At 42.0% G+C, this 22,660-nt stretch overlaps 1 long non-coding RNA gene across 1 annotated transcript; it reads right to left on the bottom strand.

Annotated features, from left to right (window-relative positions):
- Positions 1-707: 707 nt before the first annotated feature.
- Positions 708-22,005, bottom strand: LOC135975802 (uncharacterized). Its single transcript, XR_010592847.1, has 3 exons — positions 21,912-22,005; positions 12,712-12,913; positions 708-3,106 (listed from the first exon to the last, which is right to left on the bottom strand). It is a non-coding gene; the product is annotated as an uncharacterized LOC135975802 (long non-coding RNA).
- Positions 22,006-22,660: the final 655 nt, after the last annotated feature.

The following is a 22,660-nucleotide window of genomic DNA, read 5'->3' on the forward strand; positions in this document are numbered from 1 at the left end:
TACAATATTTTGCCCTGAGGCTTTCATAAAAATTTCACCACACTGAAGCTGCTAAAGTCTCCCATTTCAGTCTGTACAGCCATGTCCCCGGAGAATTCCCCAGGCTGATAATCTGAAGCCAAATGCGTATTGCAATGTGGATTTCAACACAAGGACAGAGAAGCTGGGTTAGTGGGTGGTGTTAAGCAGAGGTTCTCAATTTGCAGAAAGGGTTCTCCTGAATTCCACTAGATCGGTGTTCTGGCAACACCTCTGTTGTGGATGACACCTGGAGAGTGGGTGTAGGCAGCTGGATTGACAATCATGGGAGCAGCAATCTGAACTGAGTCAAGAAAGGATAGGTGTGAGACAGGATGTTTAGATCTTATTTGGTAATGAAGGGTATGAGTAATGCCAGCTAGTTACTTTAACAGAGCCGGGGATATTAGAGCCTCAATCAAGCACTAAAAATTATTTAAAATGAGTAAAACATTTATTTCCTTTTTGTATAATGCACGAGTTATTTTAAGATAGTTGCAATGTGAACAAACCCCTCTAACTCAATAGTAAAGTGCTCAGGTTGTCATCATATCTCTGTGCATGAGACATGACTGGATTGGTTCTGCTTAATCGAACTGTAATAATAAAATCATAAAACTTCAAGGGTCTTCTGTTCAGGGCCGGCTCCAGGCACCAGTTTACCAAGCAAGTGCTTGGGGTGGCCACTTCGGAGAGGGGTGGCACGTCCAGCTGTTCGGCGGCAATTCGGCGGACGGTCCCTCACTCCTGCTCGGAGCGAAGGACCTCCCGCCAAATTGCCACTGCAGCTCGCCATCGCCATCGCGGCTTTTTTTTTTTTTTTTTGGCTGCTTGGGGCGGCCAAAACCCTGGAGCCGGTCCTGCTTCTGTTGTCCCCAAGTAGTGCACCCCACCATGTGCAGAAATATTTCACACTTCGGTTATTTACTTCTCATCACAGCTATAAGCTCCTGGTTCATGCTCAAGGTAAGGCACAATTCTAGCTCCTCTACTTCTCAAAGGACAACCCTGGCCCCTTTTTTTGCAGGACGGGATACAATTTTAGTTTATGTATGTGCTATGCAATATCAGGGCTTGGCAGGATCAGGAAGAATAAGAACTCTAGTACGTCCAGACCTTTCAGTGGACCTGATTTATACCAACTGGGGATCTAGCCCAAGTGTGCAGAAAACGTGAAAAATAACACGCATGCATCATTTCTGCAAAAAGTGTGTCACTGACAATGACCTACCTTTCAGGGCAGTGAGACTTTGCTAAAGAACACTGAGATCCTTGCGTGAAAGGTGCTAGATCAGCGTTAAGTTTAGTTTTGCTGTTGTGTATTAAAGGCCAAATTGTATTCCTGTTGTAAAACTTGACTCTTGCTGCAGGGATTCTCCATGGCTAGCTGGGAGAAGGAAATGAATCCTTACACCACCCAGGCCATAAATGGCTGCAGAGCTGCTCCAAGGCCCCTACAGCAGCAACAACCATGCAGGGCAACCATCCCATACATGCAGTAGTAGATGTGGCTGATAGATCCATGTACTTGTGGATCTACTGGCCTACCCTGCCCCCAAACCCATGTGCATGCTGGCAGGTTGTGCTGAAGTGGGTCCTCCCCCGCTGGTTGCATTCCAAGAATCCTGCTCTCCCATTCCCCCATGCCAGAGGAACCCCCCTATGCCACTGTACCTAGAGCTTTCTTTGTCTGCAAGGGGAAGGGTATTATTTGACAAACTGATTCGAATGATAGAGTTCACAGGGATTAGGTTTATAACAGACCTAACAGTAGATAGTAGCCCAGAATGGCAACTATCAAGTGCCATATGAATCTAATGGGGAATGAAAACATGGAGACCATAAAGAGCCAGAGTCATTCTTAGATTGTAAACGCTCTGGGGCAGGGACTATCGTTTTGTTTTGTGTCTGTACAGCCCCTAACACAGTGGGTCCTGGTGCAATACAACGAGGGCCCCAGGCAATACAAATAAACAAACAATGATTAAGCCTGTTGGGATGAGGGATATCCCTCACAATGAGTCTGTCACAGCAGATGCTCACACTACAGAGCACATGGTTTCATTTTACTCTTCTTCAGCAAGCTGAAGCTGGCTCCTGCCATAGGCAGCGCATGAGGGTCCGTGCCCCCCCACCCCCGTTTGGGGAGGCTAGCCATGTGGCCCCGCCCCTTCTGGGGCAGGGCTAACAGAAAAGAGCTGAAGCTTTCCACTCCTGGAGCTGCTTCTGTGAATTATAACCCAAAAGGATAAGGCCATTCCACTTTCCTTTGTGCAGTAATGTCCCTTTCTTCCATTTTTATCCCCCTCTTCATTAAATACCTTGATATTTTCTAAATCAGACGTATCACCTCAGATTTGGAAAAGGAAAAAAAAAAATGAGATTCCCAAACTGTGGTGGGCGAGAGCTGACATGCATATCCCTATTTTGGCACCAACCCACCTTGGCACTGAATACAGTACCTCCTGTCTACTCCAGGCCAGGGGTACATCTGGAGTGTGTAGCTGGCATGATTGGCTGGGCAGTTGTACACAACAAGGGAGAGCTGCAAGGTGTGCTTGCCAAGCTGGTGTGAAGGGGTCAGTTCACTGCTGGCACTTCCTTGTGCCCAGGCGTGGCGTGGCAGCTCTCTCTTTCTGCTGGGGTCTGCTGCCACTGGTTGCTCCTCCTCTCCAGTGGCCTGCCTCTTCCTGTAACTTGGACTTCTGGCCAGGTCACTTCAAAGTTTCTCCCCTTCCAGGATAGTCCATAAACAAAAAGCAACAGGAGTTCACACAAATAAACTGAGTTAGTAAGAGAGAGCAAGGAATGATTCCCTCTCAGCATGTATCAGGATCAGGCCCTCCCTTCCCTCAGGGAGGGACCATCAGGCAGTAGTTGCTGGGGAGGTTCCTGCCTTCCTTCAGGATTAGAGGGTTGAAGATCTGTTCTCTTCCCTGGTCTGCCCAAAGCGAGCTATTCGGCTTTCTTTTTAACTCCTCCTTCAGCCTGTGCATGTCTTGCAGGGGTGGTGGCGTGGAGCTGGCCACGCCCGGAGCAGCTTCTTAACCCCTTGTTCTTCAGTGTGGGGTTTCTATATCCCATCGCTCTGGGCAATCAAGAAAAAAGGCATTTCAAAAATACGGGGGATTTTAAAGGGGGGGGGGGGAGAGTGGCTTCTGGTCTCCACGAGCCCTTGGCAGTGAAGTTCACAACTGTGACCAAAGTGGTCAGCTATGCATTGTGGGACAGCTGCTGGAGGACTGCTAGGGTCAACACAGGTCACGCAGTGTCGACCATCGCACAGTCCATCAACCATGGCTCAATGCGATTCAGGGAGGTGGTATTACTGAGTTGCCATAATGGGGCACTTACATCGATGGGAGACAAATCTGAGTGTAGACACACGCACAAGTAGGTTGATGCAAGGCAACTTACATCAAAGTAACTTTGTAGTGTAGACCAGGCCTAAGTGTCTACGCTATGGTGCTGCAACTGCACACCTGCAGCATCGTAACTGTGTCTCTGTAGTGCAGGGGTTCTCAGACTTTTGTACTGGTGACCCCTTTTCACACAGCAAGCCTCTGAGTGTGACCCCCCTTATACATTAAAAATACTTTTTTATATATTTAACACCATTATAAATGCTGGAGGCGAAGCAGGGTCTGGGGAGGAGGCTGACCGCTTGCGACCCCTCATGTAATAATCTCATGACCCCCTGAGGGGTCCCGACCCTCAGTTTGAGAACCCCTGCTGTAGTGTCTGTGGCATAGACATAGTCTTAGGCACGTAGGAGCTTGTGTCTCAGACTTTCAATATATCTTAGGTTTCTAAATTCTTGTCATTTCTGAAAGTGAAATGTGGGCTCTTAAGTTACTCAGGAATATTTGAAAATTTCCCTCTAAGGGAATGTCTTCACTAGATCTGTGCAGAACTGGAATTTTCATCGTGCAAGAAATGTCTCTTTTCCAAAAAGAATTTGTTCTAAATTAGAACACAAAGCTGTAAATGCAAAATTTCCCATGGAAATGGACCTTCCAAAATGGAAATTCTCGAACATTTATAGTCAGCTCCCTGACTTCCCAGCTCACTACCTACCACACTGGGGTGAGAGATGTTCATGTGATCCGGAGCTAGATTGGTGCAAAACCTCACCAGTTAATCTGCAGTGAAGCCATAAGTGACTTGCCCCAGATTACACAAGAAGTCTATAGTAGAACAGGGAATTGAATGCAAATCTTCTGAGACTCAGGCCAGTGCCAGAACCACAAGACCATCTTTCTTCTCAACCCACAGCCAAAGAATCAGTGGGGGCCAAACTCAGCCTTGGTTCTGCTCCATCCAAGGTACACTAGGATTTGGTCTCTACGTATGGTGAGGGCATCTGGTGTCAGAATCAACCCTCTTTTCAGGGATAAAAGAAATGTATAAGCAGGGGGAACTACAGTACTTATCTGCAAGCAAAAGGAGGTGTAGCCTTCAGGAATGCTTCTCCCCCCCCGCCCCAATCCCATCTTTTATTTCCTGCCATTCGTCCGCACAAGAAAACAGTTAAAGCAGCACAGCCAGCAGGAAAAGGAAAGGTTTGAGACAAGGGGCAGGATGGCAATGCATTTTTAGTATAGAATATGGTTTTAGTACAGCAATTGTTTTTCAATCAATAAGGCAATAAACCTTGCTTTGTTTCAAACCACGCACCAGCTCCATGGTTGCATGCAGAATTCAGTCTGATTGCCATTCTGCCTGAGTGCCTGATCAACTTAATGCCTTTCAGGCAACATTATCAGCAGGCTGCAGTTCCCAAAAATATGGTGAGCAGTTGCTATATTTTTTTCATGTGAAAGCAAACTCTGAAGCACAGAATCAGAGTGGCGGGATGCAGGATGTCATCTGACAAGCGCTACTTAGTGAAAACCCATGCGTGCTATGGCAACGTTTTCATCGGCCAGAAGGTTTCTACCCAGAGTGGAAACATATGTGACAGGATCATGCAGATCAGTGAAACTTCCTGCTCCCTCTATCCAGTGGCAGCTCTGCTTTCCAAGCTTCTGAGCTGAGCAGAGTTATACCAGGGATGAATTTAGCCTAAGGTGTTTCAATATTCAGTGAAATATTCAGGCGGCCAGTACGTCCCTCAGCCCACGCCGCTTCCAGCAGCTCCCATTGGCCTGCAGCGGCGAACCGCAGCCCCCATTGGCCTGCAGCGGCGAACCGTGGCCAGTGGGAGCCGCGATCGGCTGGACCCGCAGACGGGGCAGGTAAACAAACCGGCCCAGCCCACCAGGGGCTTTCCCTACACAAGCGGTGACCCCAGTTTGAGAAACACTGCCCTAGTAGGTAAGGGACTTTGGCTTATAATGATCTTACTGACATTCACCAAGATGAGTTGATAGGGATTCCTCATTAAAGAAAACATGACTTTTTACCTAAGGCCTGTGAACAAAAGCAGTCAGTTCAAAAGTTAGAGTGAAGTTCATTTTTATGCAGATTTGACTCAGGTGGACTATGCATTTGATTGCCACTGATCAACAAATAATTACTTATAGCTTCTTTTCTCATGGCAATGAGATTCTTGTCAGGACTGGAAGCATAACCAAGATACCAGCTGCCTTTCTTTTCTGCTTCCATTCAGGCCAGAAATACAGCACAAACACCAGAAAATTTGTAAGAGAATCTGTTCTTCTGAGATCATCACACAATTTTTAAAATCACATTGGGTTCAGACTCAACCAAATCTCATAGACTTTTGAGGTTCTCTTATTGCTATCTTTTGATTGAGTGAGGTAACCAATATAGTCCCTATAGCTGGTTGGAAATTTTCCAATGAAATGTTTTTCCATCTGTAAATGCCGATTTGTTAAAACCAAAACTCTGTAAGGAAAGGGTTTGTTTTGATGAATTTTTTTACTTGACATTTTAAAAAAAGTTTCTAACTTGTTGAAACATTTTGTTTTGACATTTTCAGAATGAAAAATTCTGGTTTTCTGGGTCAAAATGACATTTTGTTTTGAAATTTAAGCTAAGCATAGTAAAAAAAAGTTTTAAATACAAAATAGTAAAAATCAAAATGTTTCAAAATTATCAAAGCAAGGTGTTTTGATAGACCTGAACTGATTTTTCCCCCCTAAGATTGTCGAGTCAAAATTTTTTTTAAATTTTTGACTTTTCATTCTGATTCAGGATGGGAAGTTTTCTCATATTTCAAAAATCTCCTGGTATGGGAAAACCTGTCCCAGCCTAGGTCTAACTGTAGCAGCTCTTGTCCACCTTGATGAACTGGTGCCTTTCCAGGAAGAAGCCAAAACTACCCCTCTTCCCCTTACTACTGTGCACCTAATTCTCACCATTATGAGCTTTCTCTAGACCTACAGGGCACCATGGAATTCAGACCAGGGTCACTAGGCTTCTTCCACTTTTCTATTGATGTTAAAAAATACTTCTGTCTTCCCCCTACTGCTTTAGGCAAGGCCAGTATTAAACATTTAAAATCTCCCATGAAGTTAGCATAGTTTGTCCGAAGAGGCAGATTCTTTCAGTTAGTATTAGTTTAAAACCTTTATTCTCCCAGCCTACCTGTCAACTCTGAAACCATTACTAACCACTAACCAAGAACATCGTTAAGCTTAAGAAGCATGATGTTAATGTTATTCCTCTGGAGATCAGCGCTCAACTTTTCCTGCCATGGAAACAAATAGCATAGTGATCACCTCCTACTCAATTGTGGCAGCTACAACATTTAATCACAAGTCTTCTCGTGTGCAGAACAAATCACTTTAGATGATTAATAAATATTTCTTGACACATTGATTTTGACACATGCACATGCTAAAGGCTAACAACGTGGATAATCAAAACTTCGTTTTTGGGTGCATAATGTGCTTTGAAAATTTAATTTGCTAAAGAGGTAGGAAATTGTTGTTTGCTTACAACTTTAAAAATATGCTCTAGGCAAAACTGGAAAGAGCTGTGTTCCTGGTTACTAATGTGGCTCTATTAGGGCAGACATGCTGTAGTTCTCTTGCCATAGATAAACATAGTATGTCTAAATGAAGAACACTGACCCATCTTACAAAAATAGTTTTTAAATAATAAAACAAGACACAATGTCAAACCTGCTTTAGGCACATTATATACCAGCCTGTGCAAACTCAAAACTCCTGTTTGGTCTGAACTATTCCCATCTGGCTCAACAGAGAGATATGGACTACACTCCAGATGGCGCTGAGGTTTTCGGCTGATTGCTCGGTTTTGTGCTAATAAGCACAAAACTCATTCTGCCTAATGATGGAACCCCATAAAGTGAACATCTGGGAAAGCACGAGGTGTCTTGTTAACAGTCTTGCTAGCTCCACATGTAGGAGTTCGGTGAATCCTTGATGGTGTGACAGATGCGCTGATAGCAGAATTAATTATCAGGCTTTGCTCTAAAACACTGCTGCTCGGAGGTAGCATCTTTCTACAAAGGTGTCTTGACCTGTCATCCTACCTCTTGTTCTCAATGAAGAATAGTCATTTCTCTCAAAAAGTGAAAATGACAGAGACTACGACAGGACTGGACATTTTCTGCTCCATGACCCTGTCTACTGAAGATTTTGAAGAGCTGGGCACTCATTTGATTGACCATTACTAAAAATAATGACTTAAAATATTTAAAATATCCTCAGAAAATCTTCTGGCGAGTATTGCTTTCCCCCCACTCTGTGTTAACACTGTCACACTTAGGGAAATACATAGAGCTCAATTTGGCTTGTATCTTCATCTTTACAATGGAAGGACTCATGCAAAATCAACATGATGGACCACAGCAGTTCTGCTGGAGGCCAGGGGGGAAAGGATTTGGTAGAAACCTTTACAAAATAGCATTAGCCCACCAGCAAACAAGTCTAGGGGCAGAAGGATCATTTTGAGGTTAAAGAGAGGAAAGTAAGCATGTCCACTCACCCTTTTTTGTTTCAGTCTGATGTATAAATATAGCCCAAGAATTCTGTGTGTGTGTGCGTGTGTGTGGTGTTCCATTCAAAAAAACCAAAACAAACAAACAACTCTCCCCCTCACAGTTTGGTGGTAGTTTGATTGTAATTGAGTAATTGTTTTCACATTAGAAATATCAGGCTTGATGACTGGGGAACTAGTAGGACTATGACCTCCTAGGAGACCAAAAGCTGTGCAATTGAATTCAGTAGTAACCTTTCCTCTGCTAACATCAAAAGGAAGACCCCCACCCTCCCAGTTCTCTCTCAGTCCCATGTTGTACTACTTCCTTTTCACTCCATTTGGTGAAAGGAGGACTCTCGCCAGACTGGGTGATCTGAAATAGAAGCAGCTATTTCAGAAGTTCTTGCGACCTCCCATTCTTCCCATCGCTTGGAGACACAGCAGCTCCTGATGTGGAAGAAGAGATGTCTCAGCTGGGAGTTTGCCATCTGCCTCCTAAAGGAAGATTTGTCACAATGCTGGTTACCCTCTCTCTCTAGAGCTTCTCTCGTCTCTGGCTGGGAGACAGGACTAGAAGAGACAGGGGTTGGGGAGGGTTCTAAGTGAGCTGGCCTCAGAGGAGAAGAATGGAGAATATTAAATGGATGAAGGGGAAGAGTTAAATCACCGGGAAAATGGAAAGTTCTGAGAAACTGAAACATTGAGGGACAGAGAACACAAGATGGGAGAAAATGAAAGAAGTGAAAATGAATTTTGGAAAAGATGATGAATAGAAAACTGGGGAGATATGGTAAGGTTCAAAAAAGTTGTCCTTTAGAAAATCTGGTGCCAGAATACTCCAATGAAATGCACATTAATGTTTGATTCAGATATCGCTGCCTATGATTGCTTAGAAGACTACAGGGGCCTGATTGTAGAAGGCAGATGAGGCAAGGGAGTTGCTTGGCTGCTTTGGGTTTTTTACATCATTCGTGCTGGCTTTTGGCATGCTTTATGTTTTATTATACTTGTCAGATGGGAAGCATGTGAATGTGTTTGGGGTGGTTTCAATGCCTAAATGTAATAGAGCGTAGTCTGTGACTGGAAACATATATTTAAAGAGCAAGTAAGTTCACATGTGTACATGTACAAAACCTCTCTCCCAGGATTTCCTAAAACTCAGGCGATTAGAGTAATAGAATCATAGATTTTAATGCCCGAAGGGACCATCAGATCATCTAGTCTGCCCTCCTGTGTGTCACAAGCCACCAACACCACCCAGCACCCACATACTGAACCTAATAACTGACATTAGATCAAAGTATTACAGGAGACTAAACTGTTAGCATTGCACCTGGTATTTCAACATTTTCCAGGGAATATCATCTATCTACGTATGGATTCATAGAGTCCAATACCAGATATAGAGTCCACCACCAGATGGGACCACTGTGATCATCTTGTCTGACCTCCTGTATAATACAGGCCATAGAACTTCCCCGTTTGGACATTTACATGGCCCTTGTCATAATGGTACCTGAGCACATCACAAGCATTAATGCATTTTAGCCTCACAACATACTGTGAGGTACAGAAGTACTATCCCCATTTCACAGATGGGAAACGTAAACACAGGGTAGAATAAGTGACTTGTCCAAAGTTATACAAGCTTGTGGCTGAGTAAGAAATAGAATTCATGTCTCTTGAGTCCAAGTCCCAGCGCTCTGTCCACTAGACCATCCTTTTGGACACATGCACCTTACCTTCCCCAACTTCTATATAGATACGCCAACCTGATCAAGTCTAAATGACAGCTAGAGCTTGTTGGAACATTTCTGACTAAATGTATTTTCATCAAAATATGTTGTTTTATCAACGCTGAAATGTTTTGTGGAGACATATCAATTTTGACAAAAGTTTTCTGAGGTCCAGGGCTCTCTGGTCACTTCTGATCAAACAGAGAGGGAGACCCCCAAATTGAAAACCCAACCTTTTTTATCTGAAAACAGATGTTCCAACACACTTCCATTTTGCAAAAATGTTTGAAACATTTTGGTTTTCTGCACAGTGGAAAAAATTTGGAAACCTCAAAAGTTGTCATGAAACAGAATTGTCCTCTTCTGCCCAGCTCTAATGGCAGCATTTATAGAAATGGTGGAGCAGAGCACTAGGGATAAACAGCTCCATACACGCCACGGGCACATATTTTAATTTGATTAGCTTCAGGGCTGTTGAGGGATATAAATGCCTTTTCTACTCTGTTCCTGCTTTATCTATTTGCTGGTGGCCCATCACCTCAAGGTGATGCAATGTTGCCTTGGCGTGAAATGTCAAAAACCATGTGTCAGCTGCAACCAAAATTAGTGCATTCCCTTGCTGCTTTTTCTAGATTATTTGTATTGCAGTAGCACCTAGGAGCCCCAAGCATGGATCAACTAGCTGAACCTTTAAAAGACACAGTCTAGCCATGTGAAAGCACATAAAGGCAAAGCTACTTTCTATTTGAGGAAATAATTCAGCATGAATGAAAATGGAAATACACAAAGGGTCTGATGAAGCAGTTCTGAAGGAGGTAAAACACACATTGAATTCAGTAGGAGTTTTCCCTACATAAGCAGTTGAGAATTATATCCAAAGGGAGACCCAGGACCAGATGCTCAGCTGCTGTAGACAAGTGTAGCTCCGTTGATATCTACATAGCTGCACAGACCTAGATCAGCTGAGGGTCTGGCTCACATACTGCAGGGCAGCTGACTGGGATTGAGATCTCCTTACTTATCTTTATCAAATAGCACTGAAATGCTACCTGGTCCCAATAGACCTGATTTTCATTAGTGCTAAGCACCCAGAACTCTAGTTGGAGCTAATGGGAGCTATGGGTACTGAGTACCTTTGAAAGTCAGGCCTATGATGTGCAAGTCTCTCTTGCCAGATGCTCACCAGAGGAGGGGATTAATGAAATGCTGATTTATCTGCCTGTCTGATTAATGACCTGTGTCGGGTGCTAAGTCTTGCTGGAGGACAATTTCTTCAGGATGTCTTTCTCAATCAGAACTACAATCTTTGGTCTTAAATGCACCAAAGCACACATTTGATGTGCATTTTAACCATTGTGAACATGACCCTGAGGGTCTACAGGTAAATGTTTCTCATTTCATTCTGTCATCTCAATGTGTTTGATGAAACAGAATCACATCAAATGAGTCTTTACCTGATTTTGGCTTTGTTCCATGCACACTTTCATTTAAATCTCCGTTCAGTTTAAGCCTTCTATTTAAAAGTAATAACAAGATCCTGCAACCAGGTTTTAATGCAGAACAAATTCCTTCTAATCCTCTTCCTACCAACTTTTTGTGTGAAATATTAGGCTACACTTAGGGGGACAGAGTAGATTAAGAGGGAAGACAAATAAATATTGTATTGAAAAAGTCCCAACGGTACCCCACAAGGTGAACATGCCAGAAACTTCATTCTTATGTCACTCTCGCACAGGAACGAATGTTGGCCCCTGAAAACAAAGGTAGCCCCCAATCTTATAGACCCCTTAGTGGAACAAAGGTTTCTATAATCTTGTGAGAGGAATAAATGGTCTCAGAGGGTCGTGTGACCTTACCTAGCCCTAGTCATATATTCTGTATAATAAGTAAGGACCTACTTTAGCAAAGTACTTAAGCCTGAGCTTAAACCCCATCTCTGTTCAACAAAGTACCAAAGTGCGTGCTGATGTCACAGTTAATGATACGTAAACATGTACTTAAGTGCTTTGCTATTATGCCTATTTTGCTGTATAGAGATGTTTTGCTGAACTGGAGCCTAAATGAAGGAAACAAACAAAACAGTGGATGAAACGTGATTTGCTGTTATGTTCAAATTTGTTTTCTGGGCCCTTTCGGAATTTTGTTTGAATTTTATTTTCATTTCTTTACTATGGCATAAGCTTGCACTTATGGCTAAGAAATCCATCTACGGTATATTCAGCAAAAAGGAAAGGACCATAGCTATTATGGCTGTTGGATAGGTTGCTTGAAAATTGTATATTTGGGTTCAATTTCCATTAGCAGCTCTTTGTCAGAACTGGATGAAACATTGTTGCAAATTGTTTTTTTGGATTCCTCCCCCCTTTTATAAATGTAAAATGTTGAGATTCAAAATTTCAGAATTCAAATAAGTTATAAGTCATAAAGATAATATTGCAACAAGAGTTTGTGATGAGCATTGTTCACTGGTGGTGTTGCCTGGTGGTTACAGGGTTAAGTAACATCTGGCTGCCACATCTCTACTCTTTTCCCTCCGGGCCACCTGTTGTCGGTCTGTCTTTTATTGGGGGTCAGACTGGTCTGGCTACCACTCAGTCTGGTCAACCCTCTGGTCAGTTACCACTCAGTCTTAGCTCCCCCCAGCATGATGGGGTTTCTAGGAAGATATGGGGTTTGGCTACTGACCCCACAAGTGTCTGATCCTAGCTGGGGGTTTCAAGAGGTATTTATCATTTCCTTCTTTCCCTCCAGGGTGGAAGGCTGGAAGGTGAGGGTTTTCATGTCCTTAATGGGTGTGGGTGGTGGTGGTGGTGGTGGTGGTGGGGAAGCCTGGGCCCTCCCACTCCACTGGGCTCTGGCCCAGGGTTTTTTCAGGGTTATGAAATGTCCAGCACCCATGTGTGCCTTAAGACTGCCTCTCTGGGCCACGTTCTACCACCCAGTCTCTTGTCAAAGTCTTGCAATCTTTTGCAAAGTAATAAGAAAGAAAAGTACAAATTGAACCTTCAGCCCCTCTGGCTTCAGCAGGAAGGTTCTTCCTTACCAGGAGGTTTCTGCTGCGCCCTTCCCCAGGAGCTCTCAGGACCAGTCCTTCTCTCTGCTTGGTCAGGCTCCTTCTGGCTCTCTTTTAAGTTCCACCTCTAGCTGGAGCATACCCTGCAGGCGCAGCTGGGCATGGTCACCTGGGCCTGGGGTTGCTCCTTAACCACCCATCACAGAGCTGTGCAAACAGATTTTTTGGTTCCCTGGCAATTCCGCAAAATAAAACAATAAAATAGTTGGATTTAGGCTGAACCAAAACAATTTTTAAAAAATTCTCTGTGAATCGACAAGTAAAATAAGAACAATTTTTGGAGGTTAAACAAAACATTTTGTTTAGCTTTAGGGTTTTTTTAATGTTTTTTAATTTTTTAAAAATAAAACAAAGACATTTCTAAACAAAGGGTCATTTTGAATCAAAGAAATCAGAACATTGTGTGTAGAAAATGTCAAAATGATTGGGGGTTTTTGAGAGAGAGCTATTTGACACAAACAATTCAGCAAAACTGACAGATTTATGTAATGTTTCAGTGTCAGCAAATCTGCATTTTTTGCTGGAAAAAAAAATTTGGTCAACAAAATTCACCCAGCTGTAACTGCAATCTTCAGCCCACTTCCATCCTGCACTTTGCCCATTTGTGTTCCATAAAGAACCCACCTCACCTTTAACAAGCATAAGGGTGTATTAACTGTGATGTCCAGACCAAATTCCAACCTAGGTAACTGTGCTATCTAAATTCCCTCTGTATTTTCAACTGGGTAACATACTTTTTATTTCCTGTATCAAACAGCTTTGTAAAGTTGCAGTTAAACACCTACCATGTTCCACTCCAGAACTGGTTACATTTGAATAGTAAGCAAAGTGATCCTTGAATCTAGTTTGAATTTCAGTCTATTAATTGCTTTGCAATCCTGTGTGATGAGAGATGCTATATCATATAAATATAAGCTGTTATAATTATCTCAGGTAACAACTACATTGTGTAATGTTTATTCATGGGGATTTAGTAACACCCAGGAATAAATGATTGGATCAGCTATTTCAATACCGCTGCCATCTCTTATAAGTTATTATACAGCAGTTTCAGGAATTTTCTACTGCAGATGCATTAATCAAATAGAAACAATCAATGAAGATTCAAGAAGGAACTATGTATCCACTGACCATGACAAGTATGTTAATAACAAACTAATTCAAGCATATTATAAGTCAGAAGAAAGATTAAGGAATGTTTATTATTTTGGTAACTTTATTGAATTTACTAAGTTGCCTTTGGTTGACCTGGGCCCTTTTTGAATGTAAGGGTCCAGATTCAGCAAAATTCTTAAGCATGTGCCTAAATATAAGAATGTAAATAGTCACACTGAAGTGAGTGGGACTTTTTATGCATTTAAGTTGAGAGATGTGCTTAAGAAACTTCTAGTATCATTATAGAAAATCCAAAGAGAGAGACAGAGAAAGAGAAATTATTTCCTTGTGCTCTCACGTCTGTTGGTATCTATCTGTTGTTTCTTGTCTTATACTTAGATTGTAAGTTCAGTGGGGCAGGGACCATCTTTTTGTTCTGTGTTTGTACAGTGCCTAGCACAATGGGGTCCTAGTCCTCGTCTGGGGCTCCTAAGTTCTACGATAATACAATTAATAATAATAAGACAAATAGTTTTTCTCCTACTGGAATACTGTATTATTGCAATGATTTTTCTCCTGTATGGTCCAATTCTGCTTAAAAGGCAAAACTCCCATTGATTTCGGCAGCAGCAGAATCTGGATTCATGGCAAATCTCTGGAGGAGCTGAGCACCTGAAATGCCTATCAAAGGCACACTCAGATTTTGATTCTTTATTTTTCATTATAACTAATGTAGTTAGCTAATATTGCATTTAACAGTGAATTCCAGTTTCCATTCCAGCCTCTCTCCTGCATTCATCCTGCCACCTCATCCCCCATGTTTTCCGTTGCTTATAACATTCTCTAATATATTCTTTTGGGGTTAAAATTTTCCATGCTTGGCCTTAGCCCTTCAAGGATGAGTAAAACCTAGATCAGCTCTTTTGGAGTTATGTGAGCATATGAGAAAACAATTCAAGAGCTTGCTGAGTATTTGTTGAGTTCTGAGTTGAACATGAGAGGCTGAACACTTGTACACTTTCACGATGTCAGGACATTGTGTGCCATTCTGGGTTTAGAAAAAAATAAAATAACTTTTGAATTTATAAAACCGAAATACCTTTTTGATGGTGCCAACTTCTGAAATCTTTAGTGGCCGTCAAGCTAAACCAGGGGCAGATTGGCTGTGTTACAAACTTAGATGCTTCACGCACAGGACACACCAAACATTCAAGAGTGTCATCCAGATAATGTAATTTCTAAGTTGAGTAGCTCATGACACAACAAAACAAGTGTATATATCACTATAAATTTCCCTGCTCTAAAATGGTTTGTAGTATGAGTTCCTATCCCTGGTGGGTCAGATATTATCATACCTTTAAGTACTGGTCCCTCATACATGTGGGGGGGGGGGGGGAGAGAAAAGGGGGGGAGAAGGGGAGGAGAAAGCCATCACAGGGCCTTTACCAGATTGGCTGAAAGCCTCTTGGTCTATCTTGCCCTTCGATAAGTCATTTAAGTTGTGCTATCCTGGTTCACTTTACTGCTGCAGTTAATCTTGGTATTGTCACCCTAACTGAGGTGATATCTTCAAAAACCCTCCCAACTCCCTTCTCTAGGCTTCACTCTTTTGAGTGAGTCATTTTGTCTCGTACAGTCTTGGTGGTGGAAAGATTCTTCTTAATTTTAATGAAACAATTTATCCAGGGTGAGTGAAATTATGTTTCCTTCAACTTCTCTTGAGGTAACAGCAAGGCTAATGGCCCTAATAACAGCATTACTGAACTGTAGAAACTGATCAAAATCTCTTCCTGAGATTTAATTGCCAACAGAGACATGAACTCTGAGCACTGTGCTGGAGAAAGGCAATGTGCTCTGCTTAAGCATATAGATCAGAGTATTGAGTCATTAGATATTAAGAAGTTTGTCTTCATTTTTAAAATATGCTTGAGTTGGCTAAGAGGCTTTATATAGTACTGAGCGATTTGGTAGATCATATGATCATACTACAGTCTACAAATTAATTCCCTGAAGCATGGATGGGGTTTAGAATTGTGACCACACTAATGAATAGTCTGTTTACAGATCTTGCTGAACCAGGTTAGCATTAAAAAAAAAAGTACTAAAGAAAGGAGCCAAGACTTTCTGAAACATATCTGAATCCAAGACCACAGCTTCAAGTAATTCATTTGTCTCACCAAAGTGTTTTTTCCAAGAATGTAGCCCTTTTGTACAAGCCACCTTTAGAATAATTAAATGATTCTAGGTTGAATTAGACAACAAACTAATTTCCAAAGACATCATTGACTTTAAGGCTGATCCTACTCCCACTGAACTAAACTTCTACAGAATTTCTCCCTACTTGTTTCTAATGCAGATATAAAGAAAATAATCTATCTCATCGACAGATCATCTAGGGTACAGAGCAGACTCTGAATGCTTTGAATGTTTAGCAAGGCCTTTATCCAGCAGACATGCAATCAGAAAGTAGCTCCCTTCGTAAGGATGCCCTAGCACCTAGAATTGCCAGACTCTAGCTGAGTGTTTGAGGGTGGATTACGTATAGGACTTGTCTTGTAAGGTAACTCCATGTGCAACTCCAGTTTCCCATGTGCGCTTGCCTGTGAGTGCACACTTTTGAAAATCTGGGCCACTCTGTGCAAGTAGAGATTTGTCTCTCATTCTCTTTCTGTTGAATGATCATCAGCTTGGCCTTTGAGCTGGCTCTTGATTCAGGCACAGTTAGGGTGACCAGACAGGAAATGTGAAAAATTGGGACAGGGGGTGGGGGGAGGGTAATAGGAGCCTATATAAGAAAAAGACCCAAAAATCAGGACTGTCCCTATAAAATCGGGACATCTGGTCACCCTAAGCATAGTCACCCCATGGAATCATAAGCTTCCCTATACTTTTCCCGTTAGCAGGAAGCTGGGGGGATTGACCCTAGGACTGGCACTGCTAATTAATTCTTCATCTCTCTCTCTCTCTCTCTGATGAACTATATTTCTTTTGCCTCCCTTGGTTTTGCTGTTCTTTTAGAACAGGTTTAGTGGTCTCTTCATTCCAACCTTCCCTTTCCATATCCAAGGTCTACATTCAGCTCTTGTCATTTATTTGTAGCGCCCATGAACAGATCAAAAATACCTCCAACTCTAAATGTATACTATATAGATTGCCTAATGCACGATGTTTTGTAGAGAAGGTAGCAATCTGAGGTGTGTTTTCCTCTGTGCTTTGATTTTTGACAGCCCTTAAATCCAGATCTAGCGGTCCCAATTTCCTGTATATTTTTCCAAGAACCAATGTTGATGATATAACCTCTACATACACTCTGACTTTGCAGAGCTTTCCATATGGAGACTTTTCTAACAATAGCTTTCACGCACGGCCAGGACAGATAGGAAGCAACTACGCACAAGCTGTCATTTGGAAAAGAGGGGCAACATTATAGCAGAAAAAAATCCTCCATAAAATAGTGAAGGAAGCTTGTCTTCTGTTAAACCATGAAAAAACAAAACAAAACAAACAAACAAAACCCCAAACCAGGAAGACTAGTGGTTCTATTCTACACGGTCTCACTTTCTTTGCAGTGGAGCTGTACTCTTAGAGATGTCTATTCTTCAGCTGTGACATTTAAAATCAATGGAAGTTTCCTCTGCCCATCTTCAAGGGCAGCCTAAGAGAAAGTGAAGGCTTTTTTTGTAGATTTTAAGATCAGAAGCACCATTATGATCATCCATTCCAATATCAGGTGCTTCTGTGACACCTTTCAAAAATAAAAGGGATTTCGCTCCAGTCCACTGACCAATATTCCCCCTTTCAAAGACAGGTTTTATTACCCAAGTCAGCATGTGAGCTATTATTGAGAGCGTAATGACCGTTGCGTCTGTGTATTGGGAGCTTGCTCTCATTACTCTCTAAGGCACTTCAGAATGTTGTGGGAATGAAAGGCACTGTTTATAACTAACATTCTTAAATTAGCCTCATCTATTTGACTCACGCTATAGGCACCTTGTATTGCTTATCTGCTTCTTTATATGCCACTCAATAGCAGATTTTGTGTTACTGATTGGTAAGAGCCTGCATTAGCAATACTCAGTCAGCAACTCCAGGGCCACACGTGGTTCTTTTTAGTCTAGCATGCACCTTCCTTCTCCGATATGAGAGAGGTGGCACACAAGTGTCCTGAGGAACATACGGAGAGTGTGACACACACTAGCACAGTCTGTAATGTTTGAGTTTGTGCTGGTAGCCAATAAAAAGCAGTAAAAACTTCTGCCTTCATGTTTTAGACTGAAGAAAATTGTTTGTGTGAGTAAGGAGACAGAATCGGATCTTTAGAAGGTTAAAGGCCTGAATATATTATATTTGTGGGCAGAGGCTGCTTAAGGCAATGTCCTTGGAGCACCAGGATTCAGTTACTGAGTTTAGGAACATGGAGCACGGGGTTCCAAAAATCCACAGTTTGTGATGTGACAGAAGCAGTTCAGACTGCTTGTCCGTCTCTCTTTGTTGAGTGAACTGGCTGCTGTTTGGCTCTCTCTGCTTGAGAACAGGTGCAAATTCCATAGACCAGATACTCAGCTGGTATAAATCAGCATCTCTCTATTGACTTCAGTGCCAGTATGTTGATTTATACCAGCTGAGGATCTGGTCATAGATCCATTGATAGATGCTATATTAACATCTAAAATTAGATTAGGAATATTATTCTATTTTATATAATATTATACATTAAAAGGGATATTATTATAATAGATAATATGTAAAATTACAATGCACTACGTTAATAAGGCATTTGTCTATGTCCTGCTTTGCGCATACAATGAGGGTGCAGCCTTTTTTTTAGTGGTGGTGGTGAAGGGAAAGGGGTTGGGTTCTGACATGTTGATAAATTTAGGCCCCAGTCTGTGTTAATTAAAAGAGGGATTTGAACTAAAAACGTCAGCTCTGACTCCATGCTTCACCAAAGCTTTAGGAGAGTTCACAACTGGGGTTTTGGTTCAGCATGTTATATAGGAGCCATTCAGAAAGTTCAGATCCAGATCAGGGTCCAAAGGCTGAGGACGTTCAGAACTGTGTTTTTTGTTTGAGAACACAGAGAACGATTCTCCTCTCGCCCCAGTTTCCATGGATTCATAGATTAAAACCAGAAGGGACAATTTGATAATCTAATCTGACTATCTGCATAACAGAGGCCGTAGAACCTCATCCAACAATTCTTGCATTAGGCCAAAACTACAGCATACAGAAGCTCCCTGACTTACACAAGCGTTCCGTTTTGGAAGGCCTTGCGTAAGTCAGATTTTGCATAATTCAGGAACGTATCTCCGACAATTATGCATAAAAAAAAAAAGCTTACGGAATTTACGGAACGTTTTCTGTAAATCCAGATTTCCGTAAATCGGGATTGTGTAACCAGGGGAGAGTCTGTATCTTTTAGAAAAACATCCAGTCTTGGTTTAAACATCCCAAGTGATGGAGAAGTCACAACATTACTTGCTCAGTTGTTCCAGTGGTCAATTTCCCTCACTGTTAAAATTTGTCACTGATTTCCATCTTAAATTTGTCAAACTGCACCTTCCAGCCATTGGATGCTCTTACAACTTTTCCTGCTAGATAGAAGAACCCTTTCCTATTGTTGATGAAACTCCTTTTGAGTTAGTTCTGATTTATTCCCTCCTGAGTTAGAGGATCAGCCCTTCTCTGTTAGAATTACCTCTGGAGTCAGATTATTGCGCTGAAAGGGACGATATAAGTCACCATTTTGGGAAAGCTTTCCCGTTCCCCAATAAGAACTGTAAGGAAATCCAAACAGCCCATATTCAGTTATTTTATTCAAGTGTAATTTAAAACCAGCTCTTGAGCATAATGGGATGTTACAGCCAATATTTATTTTTCTTTCATTAGATAAATAGTAGTAAATTGAAATCCTTGAGAAAATTGTACAGACTGTATCACATCTGAATGTGTTTGAGCTTGAGATTCACTCAGGCAAATTCTCATCATATTCAAATAACCATCATTATGCAAATACGAACATCCTCATTGCGGAGCAAGTTTAAAATGGATGTTTGTTTTTGTCATGATGAATTATTTTCCCCCGGGTAGCAGACAGATACGTGTGGTTCAGATGAGTCGTGCAGGTTCTGTGTTTGTTTTTCAGGCTTTTTTTTCCCCCTCCCCGAACTGAATCTCTAGCTAGCTATCACAGGAGCGGATCGCTCTCTCCTCCTGCCCGCCCTTGTATAGTCCTGTCTTGCCTGTTGAAGCAGCACAGAAGCACTTTTCTTATCACTGCTACTTTTCTCTCATGAGTGTTACCAAGCCAGCACTGAACCAATCTCTAACGTGTGTCAGACAGTGGCAGCGCTAGGTCAACATTTTTAAGTGAGAGACACCAGTCTTCCTTACCCCCATATATGCTAGTTAATTAACAGACAAATCCCGCTGCTCCCTCTGCCCAGCCTGAGGAGCTGGGCTGGACACTGGGGTAATGCTCCCCCTGCCCACCTCAGGCTGCAGTCCAGCTGCAGGGCTGCTTTGCAGCCACTATTACAACCTCAGGGCTTCAGGGCCTCTGAAACCTATGCACTTCCCCACCCCATCTCAAGATCAACAGAATGATGCACGGGCATTTCTAAAGCATCCATCACCTTGGCATCCAAATAACCTTGTGGGGAATCCACTGGCCCCAATGGATCAAAAGTCCGTGGATTCATACAGCCCTGCCCCATCCATTCCCTTCCATTCCTAAAGCGCTGCTTTGCATAGCTGCATGGGGCACTTGTACAGAGCTAGGCACTGCAGCCTGCAGGAGATTCTACACTCTACAGTCACTCCTGAAATCCTGTCTTCTGTGTACAGCTGAACCCCAGTGGTCCCATCACAAGCAGGTCTCAATATCCCTATAAAAGAGGGGGCAGGATTAGGGCTAAGGGCATGTTCAAAACTCCCTGTAAGTAGGTGGTTCTCCTACCCCAGTGATCAGAACATTTTCTGCAATATTCAGCTGGATCTGTAGTTAATAACCTCTGATATTGATGTTTTTAAGTGGTTGATTGACAACCTGCATGGCAAGGACACTTCTGAGTATTAATTAATTCATGTTGAGTCTCCAAGATGCAGCAAACAGTCATTGAGTGTTCTTTTAGATTTTGTTGTGAGGCTTCCTGTATTTGTTTCCGATAGTAACTGGAAACTGAGGCATGCAGCAATGGATAAATCCAATTAGCGCAATAGCAGATCTGAGACAGGCTTCTTGCAAAGTTTGCTGAGTGGGGTTTCTTTATATAAAATAAGACTGCAATGGAAACAAATTTATTCCATTAATAGCTCTTTAGCCTCAAGGTAGTAATGAACTATAATTCAGAGAAGCAGAAATAAAGGTTAGAGAAGTCATCTGCATTGTCCATCTTTGATGTGTATGAAGTGGATGGGGAAGGTGAATGATATCTGTAATGGGAGTTGCAATATTTAACCAATTGTTAGTTTCTGTGTACTTACATTATTTCTGCTTCCTGAATACACTGAAGGACAAATGGACTGTGGTGCAAGATCTAAGGTCCTTCAAAGGTTTTCTGACTCACTGTGTAAAGTTCTGTTCATTGCCTGATGAGCCCTATGCAGTTTGAATCTGGCTCCATAATAATTTTGAGCCAAGAAAGTCTTTTTAACATGCATGTACTTCATATAAGCTTCTCCACCTTGTTTAAAATACCCCTAGTTATTTACTGGGAGTAGAACAAAGTGTGAAACTTGACACCAAAACCAAATCATGGCATCAGATTACCCAGAGGATGGTGCATTTAACCTATTAAGATATTAATCATATTAGACCAGAAACAAGGACCAAGAACCCCTGTCTTTCATATAATATAAGATATGTTCTAAATCCACCAATGCACTCATTCTCTTCTAACTCATTCTCTTATACCACCAAATAGCATTTAAACCAGCTTCTATCCAAGTCTTGCAATACACAGGATCCTCTAATAATCTAGGGAAAATTGCTGCTTAAAATCTTATTAAACCGGATTCTAGTTCACTCCCTTCCCCTCCACCACAGCCAAAAGTTATTCAACAAAAGTCATTACCTCAGCTCCCAGCTTCACAGACCTGACTAATCACTGGGGAAAAAAAGCACCTGCTACTTGGATTAACTGCAGCCTTCCATGATTGTACCCCTCCTTCCTCTCAGTTTCTCTGCTGAGTACCTGGTCAATTAATAAATCAGCTAAATGATTGAAAGGGAATCGTTTGTTTTCAGCAAAGAAAACATTCCTTAGGAATGTAGGCCAAGAGTTTTTTTCAAGCATATAGACTACTGTCCCAGCACTGTCCTTATTGCTACTTTAGGTCAAATCTTATTGGTTCTGTAAATTAAAAACAGCACCAATCTGCTTGAAGGGAAAACACACTCCATCTATAATTAGCTGCTTTATACACATTATTTCCTTTCCAGTCCAGCAGGGCTATAGGATTTTTCATCCTCTATTCTAGAATTAGTTTATCCAATGAGATCACATCTCCACCCAGGTATGTGCTACAGGTCAAATTCTCTCTTTGTTTAGATCTATGCAACACCACTAACTTAAAAGGGGGCAAATGGGCTGCATTTTGTCAGGGAAAAATCTGTCCCTGAACATTCATGTGACCTGATAAGCAACATTCAAATCCCCCAGATATGTTTGATTGTAATCATTTGGTGGTGTTTTATTAAAAAAACTGACTACAGTGAGGTTACTCTTGTTATTACCACTTTGATGCTTTCCTTCTGTAGGCTAAGCTATACAGGTGTCCCTGGTGTTTCAGCTGCAGAGTATTCAGGGGTTTGTTTAAGAGT

The sequence above is a fragment of the Chrysemys picta genome, chromosome 15 (assembly GCF_011386835.1).
Source record: "Chrysemys picta bellii isolate R12L10 chromosome 15, ASM1138683v2, whole genome shotgun sequence".
Classification (NCBI taxonomy): domain Eukaryota; kingdom Metazoa; phylum Chordata; order Testudines; family Emydidae; genus Chrysemys; species Chrysemys picta.